Source organism: Equus przewalskii, chromosome 1 (assembly GCF_037783145.1).
Source record: "Equus przewalskii isolate Varuska chromosome 1, EquPr2, whole genome shotgun sequence".
Lineage (NCBI taxonomy): Eukaryota > Metazoa > Chordata > Mammalia > Perissodactyla > Equidae > Equus > Equus przewalskii.
In genome coordinates, this window is record NC_091831.1 from 120,599,194 (window position 1) to 120,621,534 (window position 22,341).

General features: G+C 36.2%; 1 protein-coding gene and 1 long non-coding RNA gene across 24 annotated transcripts in view; one reads left to right on the plus strand and one right to left on the minus strand.

The window, feature by feature from the left end:
* The window catches only part of NEO1 (neogenin 1), a 245,070-nt gene that overhangs the window by 125,310 nt on the left and 97,419 nt on the right, over nucleotides 1-22,341 (minus strand). The window lies entirely within an intron of this gene.
* The window catches only part of LOC139075950 (uncharacterized), a 42,981-nt gene continuing 34,040 nt past the window's right edge, over nucleotides 13,401-22,341 (plus strand). The window contains exon 1 of the long non-coding RNA XR_011527007.1: nucleotides 13,401-13,461. This is a non-coding gene — a long non-coding RNA (uncharacterized lncRNA). The remainder of the gene's footprint in view (nucleotides 13,462-22,341) is intronic.

Genomic DNA, 22,341 nt, shown 5'->3' on the forward strand with positions numbered 1-22,341 from the left:
CATGCCTATTGGCCATCTGTATATCTTCTTTGGAAAAATGTCTGTTCATATCCTCTGCCCATTTTTTGAACAGGTTGTTTCTTTTTTTGTTGTTGAGTTCTGAGTTCTTCATATATTTTGGAGATTAACTCCTTGTTGGATATGTGATTTGCAATTATTTTCTCTCAGTTGGTGGGTTGTCTTTTCATTTCGTTCACGGTTTCCTTTGCCTTGCAGAAGCTCTTTAGTCTGATGAAATCCCATTTGTTTATTTTCTTTTGTTTCCCCTGTCCGAGTAGACATGGTAATCGAAAAGATCCGTTTAAGACTGATCTCAAAGAATGTACTGCCTATATTTTCTTTTAGAAGTTTTATGGTTTCAGGTCTTACTTTCAAGTCTTTGATCCATTTTGAGTTTATTTTGGTATATGGCATAAGAGAATGGTCTACTTTCATTCTTTTACATATGGGAATCCAGTTTTCCCAACACCATTTATTGAAGAGACTTTCCTTTCTCCATTGTATGTTCTTAGCTCCTCTGTCAAAGACTAGTTGTCCATAGATGTGTGGTTTTACTTCTGGGCTTTCAATTCTGTTCCATTGGTCAGTGTGCCTGTTTCTGTACCAGTACCATGCTGTTTTGAACACTATAGCTTTGTAGTATATTTTGAAGTTAGGGATTGTGATGCCTCCAACTTTGTTCTTCTTTCTCAGGATTGCTTCAGCTATTCGGGGTCTTTTGTTGCCCCATATGAACTTTAGGATTCTTTGTTCCACTTCTGTGAAGAATGTCATTGGGATTCGGATTGGGATGGCGTTGAATCTGTAGATTGCTTTAGGTAGTATGGACATTTTAACTAAGTTTATTCTTCCAATCCATGTGCATGGAATATCTTTCTATTTCTTTACATCATCATCAATTTCTTTCAATAATGTCTTATAGTTTTCACTGTATAGGTCTTTCATTTCCGTGGTTAAATTTATTCAAAGATATTTTATTCTTTTTGTTGTGATTGTAAATGGGACTGTGTTCTTGAGTTCTGTTTCTATTAGTTTGTTATTAGAGTACAGAAACAACAGATTTTTGTAAGCTGATTTTCCACCCTGCAACTTTGCTGTAATTGTTGACTATTTCTAATAGTTTTCCAATGGATTCTTTATGGTTTTCTATATATAAAATCATGTCATCTGCAAACAGCGAGAGTTTCACTTCTTCACTGCCTATTTGGATTCCTTTTACTTCTTTTTCTTGCCTAATTGCTCTGGCCAAAACCTCCACTACTATGCTGAATAAGAGTAGTGAGAGTGGGTACCCTTCTCTTGTTCCTGTTCTCAGAGGGATGGCTTTCAGTTTTTGCCCACTGAGTATGATGTTGGTTGTGCGTTTGTTATATACAGCCTTCAATATGTTGAGGTTCTTTCCTTCTACACCCATTTTATTGTGAGTTTTACCACAAATGGATGTTAGATCTTGCCAAATGCTTTCATTGCATCTATTGAGATGATCGTGTGGCTTTTGTTCTTCATTTTGTTAATGTGGTATATCACACTCACTGATTTGCAGATGTTGAACCATACCTGTGTCTCTACTATAAATCCCACTTGATCATCATATATGATCCTTTTAATGTATTGCTGTATTCAGTTTGCCAATATTTTGTTGAGGATTTTTGCATCTATGTTCATCAATGATACTGGCATGTAATTTTCCTTCATGTTGTCCTTGCCTGGCTTTGGCATCAGGGTGATGTTGGCTTCGTAGAATTTGTTAGGAAGTGTTTATCTTGCTCAGTTTTTTGGAATAGTTTAAGAAGGATAGGTAATAAGCCTTCTTTGAATGTCTGGTAGAATTCTCCAGAGGAGCCATCTGGTCTTGGACTTTTATTTGGGGGGAGGTTTTTGAATACTGTTTCAATCTCTTTACTTGTGATTAGTCTCCTCAGATTCTCTATTTCTTATTGATTCACTTTTTGGAGGCTGTAAGAATCTAAGAATTTATCCATTCCTTCTAGATTATCCAATTTGTTGTCATACAGTTTTTCATAGTATTTTCTTATAATCCTTTGTATTTCTGTGGTATCTGTTGTAATTTTTCATCTTTCATTTCTGATTTTATTTGAGCCATTTCTCTTTTTTTCTTAGTGAGCCTGGCTAAGAGTTTGTCAATTTCGTTTATCTTCTCAAAGAACCAGCTCTTTGTTTCATTGATCCTTTCTACTGACTTTTTTGTTTCAATTTCATTTATTTCTGCTCTAATTTTTATTGTTTCCCTCCTTCTGCTGACTTTGGGCTTTGTTCTATTTTTCTAATTCTGTTAGGTGTAGTTTGAGACTGCTTATTTGAGACTTTTCTTGTTTGTTAAGGTGACCCTGTATTGCAATGAATCACTATCAATGAGACTATTCATTCTTCTGGAGATCCTAGCTAGTGCAATAAAATAAGGAAAGAAATATAAATATAGGGTGGGGTTGAAGAAATCTCTCCCTGCCCACTGCACAAGCATACCATGGCAATATCTACTTGGAACATTCAAGAAAATTCTGTCTCATGGAGAAATTCTAATGTGCATTGCTGTTCTCTTTGTAGTGGTGAGGAGAGTCCCAATGAATTAATGAATTAGATTAAATAACTTAATAATTATTATTGAACTATTAAATTTATAAATAATTCAACTATGGTACACCTAACTGAAGTATATGTTACAGCCTTCCTACATAAAGTGTAGGGACCAACAGCATTGTCATCATCTGTGAGCTTGTTAGAAACAAAGAATCTCTATCCCCCACCCTAAATCCTCTGAATCAGTATCAGCATTTTACAAAGATCTCTAAGTGAGTCATATGCATGTCAAAAGTTTAATAAGCACTGCTTTGGAGCATTTAAATACTGATGTAGCCTTATATGTACAAACATGGCAAAATCTAAAGAAAAAAAGTCAGAAAGCAATTTGTAAGGAATATAGATGGTATGATCTTATTTACTAATGAAAAACAATGTATTTCTAGATGTACACATATGGAAATGCTTTTTAAAGACATCTAGAAGTACACACTACACTGATAGCAAAGGTTACCTCTGAGGAAAGGGGTGGTAATGGGTAAGGAACAATGAAGGAGGAGATTTACTTTTTTGATATGGTCTGATTCTTTAATAATGGTATTGTATTACTTACATAACTTAAAAAAGCAAAATAAAAGCAAAAATAATAAACTGAAAAACTATTAGAACTAAACACAAAATTTCTGTAAACTAGCAGAATAAATGATTAACATACTTTTCACTGTGACTCATATTCTTATACAACCAAAAACCAAGTGGAAAGTACAAATTTAAAAATCTAATTCACAATAACTACAGAAACAAATAGATATGCACCTAACAAGGAAAGAAGAAAATGTTTAAGAAGAAACCTATGAAACTTTACTAAAGGAAATAAAAGAAAATGTAAAAGACTGCAGGCACGCAGTGTACTGACCCGATCCAGGCATGCTGACACAGACCCCTGCAGACACCATTGAGGTTCTTCCCCTGGCCTGTTAGCCAAGGGGTCTGCCATACCCACTACAGTGCAGATTTAATCCAGTTCAGCCAGGGCAGGCAGCCCGCCCTAGGGACCTGCCCTGCCCAACAGGCTACTTTTCGGCTTGCACTGACTGGGTGCCGTGATCCTCTACAGGCAGGTGAGCATGTCTGCCTCTGGGGGCAGGGCCTCTGTGAGGATCAGATGAACTGTGGGGGGGGGGGGCACTGGTGGAGAGGTGGGGGCCTCTGCAGTGGGTGTCAGGGTACGCTCCAGGGGGATAGAAGTGTGCATGCACCAGGCCTGTGTTCATGGTGTGTGTGGTCCTGTGGGGGGTGAGGCTTATCAGTGGCAGAAGACCTGTGCTTCACAAATAGCCATAAAAAGGATCAGCCCCACCTTTCAAAGCCTGAAACAACTGAGTGCTCCTGTGCCTATGGCCAGCCCCACTCAGCTGCACTCCTAAGAGAACTGACAAGAGCCTTGTAGGCCCAAGGCCTATACCAACTGTAAACCCCTGAGCCTAGTAACCAGCTACACTGGGTACCTACCCAATTAACAGGAGTGTGCTGTTAGACCTTGTAGCCAACAGTGTTGAGGCTCCCCAAACCAGATTTACAAACAGCTGGCCGGGGAAGGAAAGACTAGGCTCCCTGGGTACCTGCATTAAGAGCAACCCTGCCTCAGCAGAAGGACACAAATAACCCACAGAGGGGTCACTCCTAGGTCTTCTGGACTGGTGACAAGAGGGAAGCACACTGCTGGGGCACAGAAGGCATCTCTTACATAAGGCCACTTCTCCAAGATCAAGAGACACAGCCGACTCACCTAATACATAGAAATAAGCACACAGAAAGAGACATAATGAGGAGACAAAGGAATACTTTCCAAGCACGGGAATAGGATAAAATTCCAGAAAAAGGAATAAATGAAACAGAAATAAGTGACCTACCTGACAAAGAGTTCAAACAAAAACTCATAAGGATGCTCACAGATATTGGGAGAAGACTGGATGAACATAGTGAGCTCATAAACAAAGAAGTGGAAATTATAAAAAAGAACCAATCAGAAATGAAGAATATAATACTGGAAATGAAAAATACACTAGAGGGACTCAGTAGCAGAGTAGAGGATACAGAAGAACGGATCAGCAAGCTAGACGAAAGACTAGAGGAAATCACCCAGGTTGAACAGACAAAAGAAAAAAGAATTAGACAGAATAATAGTCTAAGGGAACACTGGGACAATATCAAGCACACTAACATTCAGATTATAGGTGTCCAAGAAGGAAAAGAGAGAGACAAAGGGGAAGAAAATTTATTTGAAGAAATAGTAGCTGAAGATTTTCCTAACCTAAGGAAGGAAACAGATATCCAAGTACAGGAAGCACAGAGAGCTCCAAACAAGATAAGTCCATAGAGGCCCACACCAAGGCATAATTAAAATATCCAAAATTAAAGATAAAGAGAGAATCCTAAAAGCAGCAAGAGAAAGGCAACAAGTGACTTACAGAGGAAAGCCCGTAAGGCTATCAGTGGACTTCTCAGCCGAAATCCTACAGACGAGAAGACAATGGCATGATGTACTTAAAGTGCTAAAAGGAAAAAACCTACAGCCAAGAATACTCTGTCCATCAAGGTTGTCATTCAGAATGGAAGGAGAGATAAAGAGCTTCCCAGACAAGCAAAAAGTTAAAGGAGTTTATCACCAAGAAACCAGTTCTACAAGAAATGCTGAAGGGACTTAATTAAGTGGGAAAGCGATGATCACAAATAGGGATAAAAGAACTATCAAAAAAAAAAAAAAAAAAAAAAAACCAGGCAGTAAAATCACTGGTAAAGGCAAAAATATAGTAAAGGCAGCAGATCAACCACATGTAAAGATAATATGAAAATTAAAAGACAAAAGTATTAAAATTACCTGTTTCAATGATAAGAGGGTAATGGACACACACAAAACAAGAGATTAGATATGATTTCAAAAACACAAAATGTGGGGGGCTGGCCCTGTGGCCAAGTGGTTAAGTTTGCGCGCTCCGCTGCAGGCAGCCCAGTGTTTCGTTGGTTGGAATCCTGGGTGCAGACATGGCACTGCTCATCAAACCATGCTGAGGCAGCATCCCACATGCCACAACTAGAAGGACCCACAACGAACAGTATACAACTATGTACTGGGGGCTTTGGGGAGAAAGAGGAAAAATAAAATCTTAAAAAACAAACACAAAATGTGGGAGGGGGCAGTGAATAAGTAAAGCTTTTAGAAACAGGTCAAGCTAAAGAGTCTATCAACTCAATATAGACTGTTATATACATAGAATATTCAACAGGATCCTCATGGTAAATCACATATTAGAAACCTATAATAAGTAAGCAAATAAATAAGACAGAAGAAATCAAACATATTACTAAAGAAAGCCATCAAACCACAAGGGAAGAGAGCAAGAGAAAAAGACAGGAACAGAGAAGTACTACTAAAACACCCAGGAAAAAAAAAGTAACAAAATGGCAATAAATACATATTTACCAATAGCTACTTTAAATGTCAATGGACTAAATGCACACCGTGGCAAATCAGATAAAAAAACAAGACCCATATATATGCTGCACACAAGAGACACACTTCACACCCAAAGACACTCACAAACTGAAAGTGAAAGGATGGAAAAAGATATTCCATGCAAATGGCAAAGAAAAGAAAGCAGGGGTAGCAATACTTATATCAGACAAAATAGACTTTAAAACAAAAACGGTAACAAGAGACAAAGGCACTACATAATGATAAAGGGAACAATCCAACAAGAAGATATAACACTTGTAAATATCTATGCACCTAACATAGGAGCACCTAAATATATAAAGCAATTATTAACAGGTATAAAAGGAGAAATAGATAGTAACACAATAACAGTAGGGGACTTTAACACTCCACTTACACCAATGGATAGATCATCCAAACAGAAGATCAATAAGGAAACACTGGCCTTAAATGACACATTTGACCAGATTGACTTAGTGGATATATATAGAACACTGCATCCAAAAACCACAGAATACACATTCTTTTCAAATGCTCATGGAACATTCTCCAGGACTGATCACATATTAGGCCACAAAACAAGTCTCAATAAATTTAAGAAGACTGAAATAATACCACACATTTTTTCTGACCACAAAGGTATGAAACTAGAAATCAACTACAGGAAGAAAATCAGAAAAGCCACAAAAATGTGGAGATTAAACAAAATACTACTGAACAACGACTGGGTCAATGAAGAAATCAAAGGAGAAATCAAAAAATTCCTGGAGACAAACGAAAATGAAAATATGACATGCCAAAATCTACTGGATACAGCAAGAGCGGTTCTAAGAGGGAAATTTACAGCAATTCAGACCTACCTCAACAAGGAAGAAAAATCCGAAATAAACAAGGTAACAGTGCGTCTAAACGTACTGGAAAAAGAAGAACAAACAAAGCCCAAAATCAGCAGAAGGAAGGAAATAATAAAAATCAGAGCAGAAATAAATGAAACAGACACTAAAAAGACAATAGAAAAAATTAACGAAACTAAGAGCTGGTTCTTTGAAAAGATAAAGTTGACAAGCCCTTATCTAGACTCACCAGGAAAGAAAGAGGCAAGGCTCAAATAAATGAAATCAGAAATGAAAGAGGAGAAATTACAACAGACACCTCAGAAATACAAAAGATAAGAGAATACTATGAAAAGCTATATGCCAACAAACTGTATAATCTAGAAGAAATGGATAAATTCTAAGAAACATACAACCTTCCAAAACTGGACCAGGAACCAGTAGAGAATTTGAATAGATGAATCACCAGTAAGGAGATTGAAACAACAATCAAAGACCTCCCAAAAAAGAAAAGTCCAGGACCAGATGGCTTCCCTGGTGAATTCTACGAAACATTCAAAGACTTAATACCTATCCTTCTCAAACTTTTCCAAAAATTGAAAAGGAGGGGAGGCTTCCTAACTCATTCTATGAAGCCAACATTATCCTGATACCAAAACCAGACAAGGACAACACAAAAAAACAGCATTATAGGCCAATATCACTGATGAACATTGATGCAAAACTCAACAAAATACTAGCAAATCGAATACAACAATACATCAAAAAGATCATACAACATGATCAAGTGGGTTTTATTCCAGGGATGCAGGAATGGTTCAACATCCGCAAATCGATCAACATGATACACCACATCAACAAAATGAATAGAAATCAAATGATCATCTCAACAGATGCAGAGAAAACATTTGACAAGATACAGCATCCATTTATGATAAAAACTCTAAATAAAATGGCTATAAAAAGAAAATACCTCAACATAATAAAGGCCATATATGACAAACCCACAGCAAATATGATTCTCAACAGAAAAAAAGTGAAAGCTACCCCTCTAAGAACAAGAACCAGACAAGGATGCCCACTGTCACCACTCTTATTTAACATAGTATAGGAAGTCCTAGCCAGAGCAATCAGGGAAGAAAAAGAAAGAAAAGGGATCCCTATTGGAAAAGAAGAAGTGAAACTGTCCCTCATTGCAGATGACATGATTTTCTATATAGAAAACCCAAAATAATCCATTAAAAAACTTTCAGAAATAATAAATGAATACAGTCAAGTCGCAGAATACAAAATCAACAGACAAAAATTGGTTGTGTTTCTATATACTAACAACGAAGTAGCGGAAGGAGAAATTAAGAATACAATCCCATTTACAATTGCAACAAGAAGAATAAAACACCTAGGAATACACTTAACCAAAGAGGTGAAAGATCTGTACACGTAAAACTATAAAACATTGTTGAAAGAAACTGAAGAAGACACAAAGAAATGGAAAGATATTCCATGCTCGCAGACTGGAAGAATTAACATAGTTAAAATGTCCATACTTCCTAAAGCAATCTATAGATTCAATGCAATCCCTATCAAAGTTTCAACATTTTTCACAGAAATAGAACAAAGAATCCTAAAATTTATATGGAACAACAAAAGACCCTGAATAATCAAAGGATTCCTGAGGAAAAAGAACAAAGCTGGAGGTATCATACTCCCTGATTTCAAAATATACTACAAAGCTATAGTAACCAAAACAGCATGGTACTGGCACAAAAAAAGACACACAGATCAATGGAACAGAATCCAGAGCCCAGAAATAAACCCACACGTTTATGGACAGCTAATATTTGACAAGGGAGCCAAGAGCATACAATGGAGAAAGGAGAGTCTCTTCAATAAATGGTGCTGGGAAAACAGGACAGCCACATGCAAAAGAATGAAAGTAGACCATTCCCTTACACCACGCACAAAAATCAACTCAAAATGGATTAAAGACTTGAATGTAAGACCTGAAACCATGAAACATCTAGAAGAAAACACAGGCAGTACGGTCTTTGACATCAGTCTTAGCATATTTTCAAGTATCACGTCTGACCGGGCAAGGGAAACAAAAGAAAAAATGAACAAATGGGACTACATCAAACTAAAAAGCTTCTGCACAGCAAAGGAAACCATCAACAAAACGAAAAGACAACCTAACAATTGGGAGAAGATATTTACAAACCATATATCAGATAAGGGGTTAATATCCAAAGTATACAAAGAACTCATACATCGCAACAGCAAAAACCCATCAATCCAATTAAAAAGTGGACAAAAGATCTGAACAGAGATTTCTCCAAAGAATATATACAGATGGCCAACGGGCATATGAAAAGATGCTCAACATCATTAACTATCAGGGAAATGCAAATCAAAACTACAATGAGCTATCACCTCACTCAGGACAGAATGGCTATAATTAAGAAGACAGGAAACAACAAATGTTGGAGAGGATGTGGAGAGAAGGGAACCCTCGTACACTGCTGGGGGAGTGCAAACTGGTACAGCCACTATGGAAAGCAGTATGGAGTATCCTCAGAAAATTAAGAATAGATCTACCATATGATTTAGCTATCCCACTGCTGGGTATGTATCCAAAGAACTTGAAAACACAAATACATAAAGACACATGCAGCCCTATGTTCACTGCAGTATTATTCACAATAGCTAAGACTTGGAAGCAACCTAGGTGCCCATCAAGGGACGAATGGATAAAGAAGATGTGGTATGCATACACGATGGAATACTACTCAGCCATAAGAAATTATGAAATCCGGCCATTTGTGACAACATGGATGGACCTGGAGGGTATTATGCTAAGTGAAATAAGTCAGAGGGAGAAAGTCAAATACTGCATGATCTCACTCATAAGTAGAAGATAAAAACAACAAACACACACATAGCAACTGGTGGTCACCATGGAGGAAGGGGGTAGGGGGAGGGTACAAGGGGTGACTAGGCTCTGTAGTGATGGACTATAATTAGTTTTTGGGTGGTGAACATGATGTAATCCACACAGAATTCGAAATATATTACGATGTACATCTGAAAGCTATATAATGTTATAATCCAATGTTACTGCACAAAAAAAAAAAAAGCTTGACTTGGCAAAACACTATTCTTGAAGTGACAGACTCAGTTAATTTATGAGACAATGTCTGCTAAATATCCAGGCATCAATAACCATACTTTGTCAATCAGTTATTCTTATCAATAAAAATGGAGTTCCATGAAAAAAGAAGCCATCTCAAATCTCAAACAATGGTACAAGTGGTTTGCCTTATGACGCCCATGGTACTTTGGCACAAAGCGCAAGTGCTTTATATATATGTTTCATTTCATTGAAAAGAATACGTGAACTTTGAATTTCATCAAATGATATGTACTCAGTGGTTGAAATTTAAATAAAATTAATCATTTTCACTACTTCACCAAGAATATTCTTAAGTGAAACTGGCATTTCCTCCTGGCTGCATGGCAGTGAAGAATAAAAGGAATCCTTATACAGCTAAAAAAAAAAAAAAAAAAAGAATGCAGGCACAAAATAGACCCAAGTATGTAGGAAATTCTCATTCACAGAAGTGATACATTAAATCAGGGGGAAAAGATGCTAACTCAGTAAATAATTCTAGACACAGTATAGCCATTTGGAAAAGAATAATGCTGGATTCATACCTTATTTCTTACACCAAAATAAATTCTATTATGTATCAAAGATCAAATGGTTAAAAACAAACAGACCCATAAAAGCAGTAGAAGAAACCATGAGATAACTTTTTTTTAATAGTCCTGGTAGGAGGTCTAGGTTATGACATAAACCCAGAAGCTACAAAAGATAAATATACTGTGTTACACAGAAAAATTAAAAATTGTCCATGATTAAAAACTACCATAAACAAAGTAAAAAGACAAATAAATTGGGGGAAACGGCAAAGAGAAATCTAAATTTCTTAATATATAAAAGTTCTAATAAATAAGAAAAAAACCTAAGGAAAAAAATGAGCAAAAGATATGGACGGATAGTGCATAAAAAGGAAATACACAAATTTTCTAAATATATGAAAAGATCCTGAACCTCATTCATATAAAAATATGTAAATTAAAATGTCAAGAGAGTATTTTTTACCTCTTATAAGAGTTGACAAGAGTAGGAGAAGTGGACATTCTCTTATATCTCGGTGATAATACAAATTGACACAATCTTTTTTATGATAATGTAGCAATATCTATAAAAACCTAAGTTGCATATAGTACTCTTTGATCCAGCATTTCACCCCAACAGATGCATCCAAAAGACAGACTCACATATGTGCATAAAGACATGAGGATATTTCCTACTCACAATTATGTTTGTAATATCAATTTACAGTCTGGAGAAACTATTCTGTAATCTCACTATGGAAACCTTGAATGAGTGAATGTAGCTCCCTCAATAATAATCTAATCAAGACGAGTAAATGACCATTAAGCTTTTTCTGAAGTAATTCCTCATCCCCAAAGATGAAAAGCTTGTTCTTAAACATATTCTTTATTTATCTAACTGCTACTGGCATATTTATTTTTCAGTCCTTATAACTCATGAAAATTCTCCAAATTGGCCTACCATAGAAAAATCTTTGTATACTTTTTCATATGCAAATTAAAGTTTACATATTTGAAAATTCCACAGTGCAGCCGAAAATGAGCATTTTAGCTCTTAGAAGTTCAGTAAGTCACTAGATTTGCTAGTCAATACAAGCTTCAGCAATTCAACACAAAGCAGAATATTTTTAAACTGTTGACCCACTGGTGTACTAAGTGGACACAGTTAATTCTGGCGCAGGCACTGAGGAAATACATTGTTTGTAGAAGTTAAAAACAATTAAACTGACAAAGTTGGTCTGCTCTTTGTTATCCCCACGTGCCAGCAATTCTCAACAATATCAGTGACAAAATACCAATCAGAGCAGACTACTCCCACTCCTTTCTAAGTTGACCTATCAATGTTTCATGAAATCAATTATTTAAAATATGGAAGAAGAAAAGATAAAATGGAGTGAACAGAAAGGAGTGCATCTCACACAGTATGAGTAGATACTGCTTTGTTAAACTTTTGTTTCAGAGACAGACATGCAGATACACATGCATATTGGATTGTAGCATAAAATATACTTCTTACTATTTGTAGCAGTTAAAAATGCTAGCAATTAAAAATAGCCACTGGGAAAGAATAAAGACCCTAATGAAGTGGTATGCACTGATTAAAGAGTACTAGACTAGGAATCAGAAGTTTTGGGCTTTTAATTTTGGCTTCGTCTTCAAATGCGTTTTGTATCTTACAGATATGTATGTGAAAATATTTTCTTTGTTAATACAAAAGATATTTAAAGAATTTTCCAGGTATATATGGAAAAGATCTTTTCCTTAGGAAAAAAATATTCTTCACCACCCCATCATTCTTACTACTAGGAAATTACTATGATTAAGAGTTCAAAAAGAAAAAAAAGTACTACCATTTTGAGAAACAATTCAGAAAAATAATACTGTGTAGACAGAAGTAGACATCGATGGCAAAGATCAGCATCTCACCAAATGATTTGGTTTTAACAAGGACACACAACACCCAGCTTGTCCCAGTCATTTCCCAACACATATTTCCGAGTTCACAAGCCAAATTCTGCCCACATAAATTTTGCTTCAAAACTACAGAAGAATACAATTTAGGCCTGTGATCATTATTGAATTTTATCTCTCACATAAATATTCCTTTTATAAACAAAATTTTTATTGAGATATAATTGACATATATTCCCTTCAGGTTTACAAGTAATGATTCGATATACGTAACACTGCAAAGTGATCACCAGAATAAGTCTAGCTAACATCCATCAATACACATAGTGACAAATTCTTTTTCTTGGGATGAGAATTTTTAAAATCTACTCTTAGCTACTTCCAAATACACAATATGGTATTATTAACTGTCATCACCATGCTGCACATTACATCCACAGGCCTTATTCATTTTATAACTGGAAGTTTGTAAGTTTTGATCACCTTCACCCATTTCACTCACCCCCAAATCCCCGAGTGCTGACACCACCCATCTGTTCTCTGTATCTTTGAGTTTACTTTTTTGTTTTTGCTTTTTTCAGAGTGCACATATCGGTGAGATCATACGGTATTTATCTTTCGCTGACTTATTTAACTTAGCATGATGCCCTCATGGCCCACCTATGTTGTCAAAAATGGTAAAAACCAAATTTTTAAAAAAAGTTTGGACTGATTATCCATTTCTGATTCATAATGTGAAGTCAAGAATTTAAGGAATAAATTCTTCTGTTAAAAACATCATGTCATTTTCCTTCTACTTTCTGAACAAGAATCACTGAAATCAACTGGCAACAATAAGTCTCAGAACACACTTGACACACAATATTGCAGCTTTTATAATCTCTGGGCCAGAAATGCCTAATTACTCTGTGTTGCCCACTGTATCCTTGACGATGAGAACTATACTCTATTTACCATTCTATCTCCAGTGATACTGGATTCTGCCTTCTGCCTAATTTGCTGCAGGTACTGAACAAATATTGCTTGAAAAATATCTTTGATATTACTTTTAAGATAGTCACTGAAATCTTGTAGTGTTTATAATCATGGCCAAGAAAAATGTCAAAACAAGGAAGGGAGGGGACAGGGTATGAAGACTACCCGACGACCCTGCCCAGCTTCCACCAGAGCAGTCCCATGTTTATCTACTGTAAATTTATGGCTGCCAAAGTAAGATTTTACTCAAGTTCCCTGGCAAAACAAAACAAAACAAAAACAGTGACATGATTTCAACCTAAGAAATTTCTCTGGACAAGAAGACCAATGAAATGTTGGTTATCATTATGATGGGGATTGGGAAAAAAGAATAAATTTAAATTCATTTATCTTTTTGACAGTTATTCTAGGAATTCAGATCACAATTGAAGGCAGTTAGCTTTCAGATAAATTGAAGGTAGCTGTGCTGTACCGAGATAAGATATTTCTGTTGGGGCAAGATCCCATTCTTGTGTGTAAACTGGGTTTACCTGAAAGTGTCATCAATAAACACTTAATAGTAGGGGGTGGGAGTGGATAAATGGAGAAGTAGTCTGCAATGAAGAAGAAACCTGTTCTAGATATTCTTAACACTAGGAGATTATCTTTCTACTTCCCATTTTGGAGCTTCTGAGTTCAATTTTTAGTATTTCTTACTAAATTTAGCATTTCTAATCTATAAAACTGTTCCACTTTTCCTGCTCTTCCCAATTCTGGCTATCATCTCTTTAATGAAGAAACAGGAAGAAAATGGGAAGTTTAAGAGATCAAATATATTTAATACAAGAAACTTACTGAAAATATGACTAAAATTATTAAATTCTTCCTGGCATAGATCTCTTCAACAAATCTGGTAAATTTGATAGCAACCACTGAAGTAAAAGAAATCCCGTTCAATAAAAGATAGTAAATACTATATGGAACCTATTTCCTCAAAAAGACTGAACATATAACAGATTCAAGAAAAGATAGCTAAAATTAATGAATAAGAGACCCAGAGTGGACTAAGCTTGAAATTCTAAGGTCAAGACAGATAACCTAGGAAGAAGAAGAATGCCAAGGATAACAGCCCAAACCTTTTCACTTATTTCTGGGCTGGAAGGGGCATGACTTTGCCCAAATACTGCAATTCTTACGTTCCTTAAATAAAGACCGAAAAATGTTTACTAATATTTTTTCCGATCTGCTATCCTAGACAAGCAGAAGTCCAGCATGCATAGACTTAAGTGAGAGAGTCTAGAGAGCTGGGTTGGGTACAAGAATGAAGTGTGACTGGCCTGGCTCACGGACCACAAAACATGGAGCCAAGGGTCATCTGATGGTTGGTGGCATGGGACAAAACCAAAACAGAAAGTCATCTGAAATGTTAATCTTAATGATCCAAGGAGGAAACAGAATCTAGGTAAATAGGCAAAAGAGAAGTCAAAGAATGCAGAATCAAGTGAAGAGGGCTTAGATAGAAAGGAAGATTCTTTGAATCCCAAGGACATCAAGTGAGGCACATTTACTAAACGCCTACAACGCACCAGGCACTGTATTAGACATTTTCTTACATCCTCATCACAAAGAAAGCATTCTCATTCTCGTTTTACAAATAAGAAAAATGAAGCTCGAGTAAATTGATTAATTTGCCAAGACGAAATGGCTAGAGACTGGAAAACAGGGACATGTCTCCAAAAACATAGTTCTTTTTATCATACCATATTCCTTCTATGAGGTGCAGTGCTGCTATCTTAGGGGTCATATAAAAACCAAGGATCCATTTCTATTCCACAATTCCTGTGTATTTGTCCTACAAAGCTTCCTCCTGATTAGTCATTTGGTAGCATAAAATCGCAATAGAGTTGAGTTCTTCTCATGCTGCATTTTGACTAATGCACAAATAGCAAACTGGCAGAATCTTCAGGCATGTGAATGGTTCTTCTATTCTGTAACATTTTCATGGTCAGAAGCCATGCATCTGTATTCCATATAAATCTAGGTTCTAACCTTATATCATATTTCATTTTACTTCATGTGGATGTTGTCTTTTCTAGAATACCTGCAGGTTCTCTCTTGAGGGGGTTAGTTACCATGGAAATGAGACTACTATAGTTCAAAATAAATTTACATAACCACTAGAGAATTATTTCAAGCATGTAAAATAAGAGACTTATCTGAAAGCTAACATGACCACCGATGCGATAAAAATCTAAGAACTGCAAACCAATCCAAAACGATTCAGGTCACGATATGGGATTATAAAACAATTGTAAATAATTTTCTAACTTACAGCAATGGCTTCAAAAATGTGAAGTTTCTAAAGTGAAATTGTGAAATATTCTGGACAAAGATAGCATACTATAAAAATGTCCCGACGTCTTACCCATCTGTTGTCAAAGATGTAGTGTTAGGCACTACATTAGGTGCCAAGGATCTAAAAGTTGACAAGACCCAGTCCTGTCCTCAAGGAACTCAGTCTGATAGGAGAGAAAGATGCACAAACTGAAAAAGATTTTAAATGCAACAGGTAAAGTAAGAAAGCTATGTAAAAGATATGTGTGCAAAATTTAAAGAGTACCTAACGGAAGGAGGTGGGGAAGATGGGTACAGGGATGGGAGTAAACACGAGCCAGTGTCAGAGATTTCTCAGGAAAGCCAGGCAAGAGGGTAGAAAGAGGAAGAGTCTATGAAGAAGGGACAGTACAAACAAAAGAATTGCATGGGGTTTCTAAGCAGCTAGGTGTTGCCCTTGAAATTAAAATACCTTGAGAGGCAATGGCAATACTGAACTAATCAGACTCAGACTCTAGTTCCCTCTCTGCTTGGCATTTAGAAGAAAAAGGACCCCTTCAAGATAAATAAACATCGAGTATTCTGAAAATTACATAAAGACCTCAAGAGGGAGAGGCTTCTTGCTAATTGGTTTGAGGTAATTTTTAAAAGAAAGTCAAAGGATATGATCCAATTCATACCATAACTTTATGACACAAATCATACCTCTTACATGTTGCTTTGAAACCTTAATTTTCCTCATTTAAAATACTCAAAGCATTTTATCTTGCCATTTAATTGTCTTCTAAAATGTGATTTTTGTTGGATGCATAGTATTCTGGTATATGGATAGATTACAATTTACTTAACCAATCATCTGTTGTTGGTCATTAGGTGGTTTATAATTTCTCTCCATTAAATATGTATCACTCCAATAAATATATACCATTGCAATTTCTATGCATAAGTCTTTGCACACATCCCTGATTATTGCATTAAAACAAATTATTAGAAGTGAAATTGCTGTCAAAAGATGTGCAAGTTTTAAGGCTTTTGACAATAATACTAAACTGCCCTCCGAAAAGGATACATCAATTTGCACTACTATCAGTAATGTATGAGAATCCCCATTTTACTGTAATTTTGCCAAGAGTAGATTATTATTTTAAAACTATCTATAGGGCAAAAAAAGGGCTACTTTAATCTGCATTTCTCTTTTCAGGTCAACTGCCCATTTTCACCTCATTTTTGTAAACAGACTATTGTATCTTTCCCCCTTTTTCAACTGAGGCATTCATTTGGTTCCTGTTAATTTATAATTTATATGTAACTTGTATCTGCTGCAATTATTTTTCCAAATTTCTAATTAAAGGATTTTGATCACTTTTGCCATGTTGAAGAATGAATTTGAAGAGGAACCAGGTTAGAACAAGAGAGCCCAGTTAGGATACTACAGCAGTAGTCTAGGAAAGATGTTAACTGAACTTGAACTATGGGAATAAAAGCAAGAAGAAAGAGAACCTAATGAACTAGATGTGGGAAGAAACAAAAAAGACTGAAATGATCAAGAACGATTTCATGTTTCTAGCACAAGTGAGCAGGTGGGCAGTGATACCACTGAGATACAGAAAATCAGAGGAGAAAGATTTTGAAGGAAGAATGTTAAGCTTGGCTTTGGACACGTGAAGTACCTGGGGGACATCCAACTGGAAATGTCTGAAGCTCAGCAAGGGGTCTAGTCTAGGACTTTGGGAGTTGCTGTTATGTAAGTTATACCTGAAACCACGAGCATGAAGAGTAGTGATAGGTTGAAAATAGAAATTTGAGAAACACTAATATTTCAAGAAGCAAGCTGAAGAAAAGATGCCCATGAAAGAAAAACAGAAGGAACGGACAGAGAAATAAAAGGAGAAACAGGATAATACAGTGTTGTTACCAAACCAAAGCAGTGGAGCATGTTACGGGTTTGGAAATAGACGAAGGGATTCCACGCATAGAGTCTTGAACCATGATGGCAAATAAGAATTAGGGTGGTTTTTAAGCAGCCATCCGGAGGAAAGCTCATCTTTAACTGTTTCAGTATTTTTTTTTAAGTTTTATGTTGGCTTATGGAAGGCATGAAAAGGTCAAGAATAGGAATTAATAAAGATGATAAAGCACTGTTTATAGATATATGTTCTCATGAAGGTGGCAACTATGATCTCAATTATGTAAGTCAGGATAATGGTTCATCTTCCTCCAGAATAACCTTTCGGAAGATGATATTTTTTTAAATTCCTATTTCTTTTATACTAGAAGTCTCTGAAAAACAAAGTGCAAAGGAAAACATGAATGATAAAAGTAACCACAAACATCAAATCATTCTAATTATCATATTTCACGATTTCAATACTAAGCTTCATTCACTCAATACTTATTTGCTGATAATCTACTATGATAAAAAATTATTAAGACCAGTGCCTGTTGATAAGGACCTCAGTCTAGTAGTAGTGGGAAAAGGCAAATAAACAAATCAGTGAGAAACTCTACTGGTAAAAAGAGACCTATATTAAGAGACAATAATTACCTGACGGTGGGAGGATAGTTATGAAAAGCTTCACAGAGGGGTCAGGTGAACTAATCTTGAAGGACTATTAGGAAATTTTAGCTGGGGGTGAGAGGATACAGGAGAACAGAGCTATCAGATAGCATAGTATGTTCAGGAAACTATATGCAGTTTGGCAGACGACTCCATTTCTATCCCTGGTTCAAGAACGGTGGAAGAGTGCCAAAAGTTTATTTAATTAATCCTTACAATAATTCATTTAAGTGATAAGAGAAACTAAGACAGGTAATTTAATAAGTAAGTTAAATAACTTGGCTATGTTCACACAGCTAAGTAAGTGACAGAAATGAAACTGGAACCCAGGCATGCGGGGTCCAAAGACTGCTCTTAACTACCTCTCTGTGGTGCCTCTCAGTTAACACTGAAAAAGCTGACTTCATATGAAGGGTCTGGTTGTGTTTTGTACTTACGCCATAAGCAGTCTGCTTTCATCCTAAGCCAAGAGAACTAAGAGTTCTAATAAATGAGAGCAGAATGTTGTAACTAATCAAGAAGTAACCGGAAGGGAAATCATGAAGAAGACTGGCAGAAAAGGGGAGACCAATGTCTTAATGTGGATAGAAACCAGGCAGGATAGAAAAGAAGAGCAGGAACAGGAGAATGACATTAGGCTGTGACTTCAGAAGAAGATGGCAGAACTTAAAACTTTAGTGGTAGATCTGTTATATTGACAAAGACAAGTAGGTGGCCAATTTAGAATTTATCAATTTGTCTCAAATATACAAATGGAAAAATTTCTTTTTAGGGGGGAGGAGAGATGTGTATCACAGACTATTATGAATGTTTTAAGATAAAAGGAAAACTTCCTGCTAAAAAAAAAAAATACTCATGACCCATTTTAAGTCTTATCAACAGTCTGAGATGACAGGAAATACACGATGGGCTAATTCACGTCACAGCATGTGTAAAAATCCCAGGCGCTAAGGATAAAACAATAAATCTGAAATATTTAACAGATGAAGAATGAACTTACAACCTTTTCTACATTAACACTCACTATGGCATTTCCCGTAGCTATAACTTCTTAAAAAACAACAGAACTCAGACAGGTATGACTATATATATAAAAATAACTATGTAAATATATATTATATAAATATATACAAATAATCTCCAATCATTTCTCATAAACTGCTTTCCCTATCAGAAAAAGAAACAAATACTTTCAGTTATGGGACAAGATTCAAAATAAAAATTTCCAACTTTTTTTGCTACATAACGACTTCTTATCTGTAAACAATAAAAAAGACCTCATGTGACATACATTAACAGCACAGCTTGAATTATTAACTACCACTCAGATTAAGTAACAGGACATTAACACTCCAGAAGCCCCACTGTGCAACATTCAGTCACCACCCTGCCCTTGTCCAAAAGTAATCACTATCCAGATTTCTAAAATCATAGATTAGTTTTGCCTTTTTGAACTTTATAAAAATGGAATCACACAGTATGTATTCTTTTGTGCCTGGCTTCTTTTCTTTCAGGGGTGTTTGTGAGGTTTATCCATGTTATTGAATGAAGCAGTGGTCTGTCAATTTTCATCGCAGACAATATGCCACTGCACGATCAGAACACTACTTATCCCTTCTACTATTGATGGATGCTTGAATTGTTTTCAGTTTTAATTTACCGTGAAAAAAGCTGGTGTGAACATCATTGTGCATGTTTTTTGATGCATATGTTTATACATTTCTGATGAGTATATTCCTAGGAATTGTAACCACTGTATCATAAGATGTTTACATGCAGTTTTAGTAGATTCTGCCAGACAGTATTCTAAACTGATTATATCCATGTACAGTCCTAACAACAGTACACTAGTCTCCCGAGTGCTCCTCATCCTAACTAACCCTCATACTGTTATCTTTCTAATTTTAGCCTCTGGTGAAGGACAGGGCTATTCACTGTGGCTTCTATTTGCATTTCTCTGAAAACTAATCATAACAACTATCTTTTCAAATGTTTAGTAGCCACCTGGAGATCTGTGAGGTAGCTGTTCAAGTCTTTTGCCCATTTTCTACTGCTTTATCTATCTTTATTTACCTTATTGATCTGGAGGAGTTCTTTATATAGGGTCTACATCAGGGGTTGAAACTTTCTGAAAAAGACCAGAAAGTGAATATTTTAGGCTTTGTGAGCCATGTGGTTTCTGTCACACCTACTCAACTCCTCTGTTGTACCATGAAAGCAGACATAGTCAATACACACGTGAATAAGTGTGACCGTGTGCCAATAGAACTTTACTTATGGACAATAAAGTCTGAATTTCATAAAATTTTCATAGATCTTTAAATATTATTCTCCTGATATTTTTCAACCATTTAAAACTGTACAAACTGTTTCTGGCTCACAGGCTGTACAAAAACAAGGAGTTGGGCAGATCTGCTCCACGAGCTGTAGTTTGCCAGCTCTGGTCTAAACAAAGAAAGACCTTTGTCAAGTTTATATATATGTCTTGTCAGGGGTTTTCCAATGTTGTTATTCTGTACAAAGAACCAACTTTTGGTTTTGCTAAAACTCTCTGTTTTGAATGTTTGTTTTCTATTTCACTAATTTTTACTCCTGTCATTAATTCCTTTGTTGTATTCTCTTTGGGTTAGATTTGCTATTCTTTTTTAAGCTTTTTGAGATGGATATTTAAATCACTGATATTTCAGTGCTGCTTCTCTTCTAATCTGTGTACTTAGAGGCTATAAATTTCCTTTATGTGGTCCATAAGTTTTTTTTTTTTAAGATTTTATTTTTTTCCTTTTTCTCCCCAAAGCCCCCCAGTACACAGTTGTGTATTCTTTGTTGTGGGTCCTTCTAGTTGTGGCATGTGGGACACTGCCTCAGCGTGGTTTGATGAGCAGTGCCATGTCTGCGCCCAGGATTCGAACCAACGAAACACTGGGCCGCCTGCAGCGGAGCGCGCGAACTTAACCACTCGGCCACGGCACTAGCCCCTGTGTAGTCCCTAACTTTTGATAGGGCACATCTCTATTAGTTCAAACTATTTTCTAATTTTCATCATCATTTCTTTTCTCACTCATGGATTATTTCAAAGTGATTCACTTAATTTCCAAACACTAGGAGATCTTCAGGGTTTTTTTTTTTTTTTAAATATTTATTGAGTTAACAATAGGTTACAATCTGGTGAAATTTCAGTTGTACATTATTGTTCATCAGACGTGTTGTAGACGCACCCCCTTCACCCTTTGTGCCCACCCCCCACCCCTCCTTTCCCTGGGTAGCCACTAATCTGTTCTCTTTGTCCACATTTTTAAATTCCTCATATGAGTGGAGTCATACAGAGATTGTCCTTCTCTATCCGGCTTATTTTACTTAACATATTCCCTCAAGGTCCATCCATGTTGTTGCAAATGGGACGATTTTGTTCTTTTTTTTTTTTTTTACAGCTGAGTAGTATTCCATTGTGTATATATACCACATCTTCTTTATCCAATCATCTGTTGATGGGCACTTAGGTTGCTTCCATGTCTTGGCTATTGTAAATAATGCTGCAATGAACACTGGGGTGCATGGGACTTCAGGAATTGCTGACTTCAAGCTCTGGATAGATACCCAGTAGTAGGATAGCTGGGTCGTATGGCAGTTCTATTTTTAATTTTTTGAGGAATCTCCATACTGTTTTCCATGGTGGCTGCACCAGTTCACATTCCCATCAGCAGTGTATGAGGGTTCCTTTTTCTCCACAACCTCTCCAACATTTGTTACTATTTGCTTTAGTTATTTTTGTCATTCTAATGGATCTAAGGTGATATCTTACTGTAGTTTTGATTTGCATTTCCCTGATGATCAGCGATGATGAACATCTTTTCATGTGCCTATTGGCCATCTGTATATCTTCTTTGGAGAAACGTCTCTTCACGTCTCCTGCCCATTTTTTGATGGGTTGTTTGATTTTTTGTTGTTGAGTTGTGTGAGTTCTTTACATATTATGGAGATTAACCCTTTGTCAGATGTATGACTTGCAAATATTTTCTCCCAGTTACTGGGTTATTTTTTTG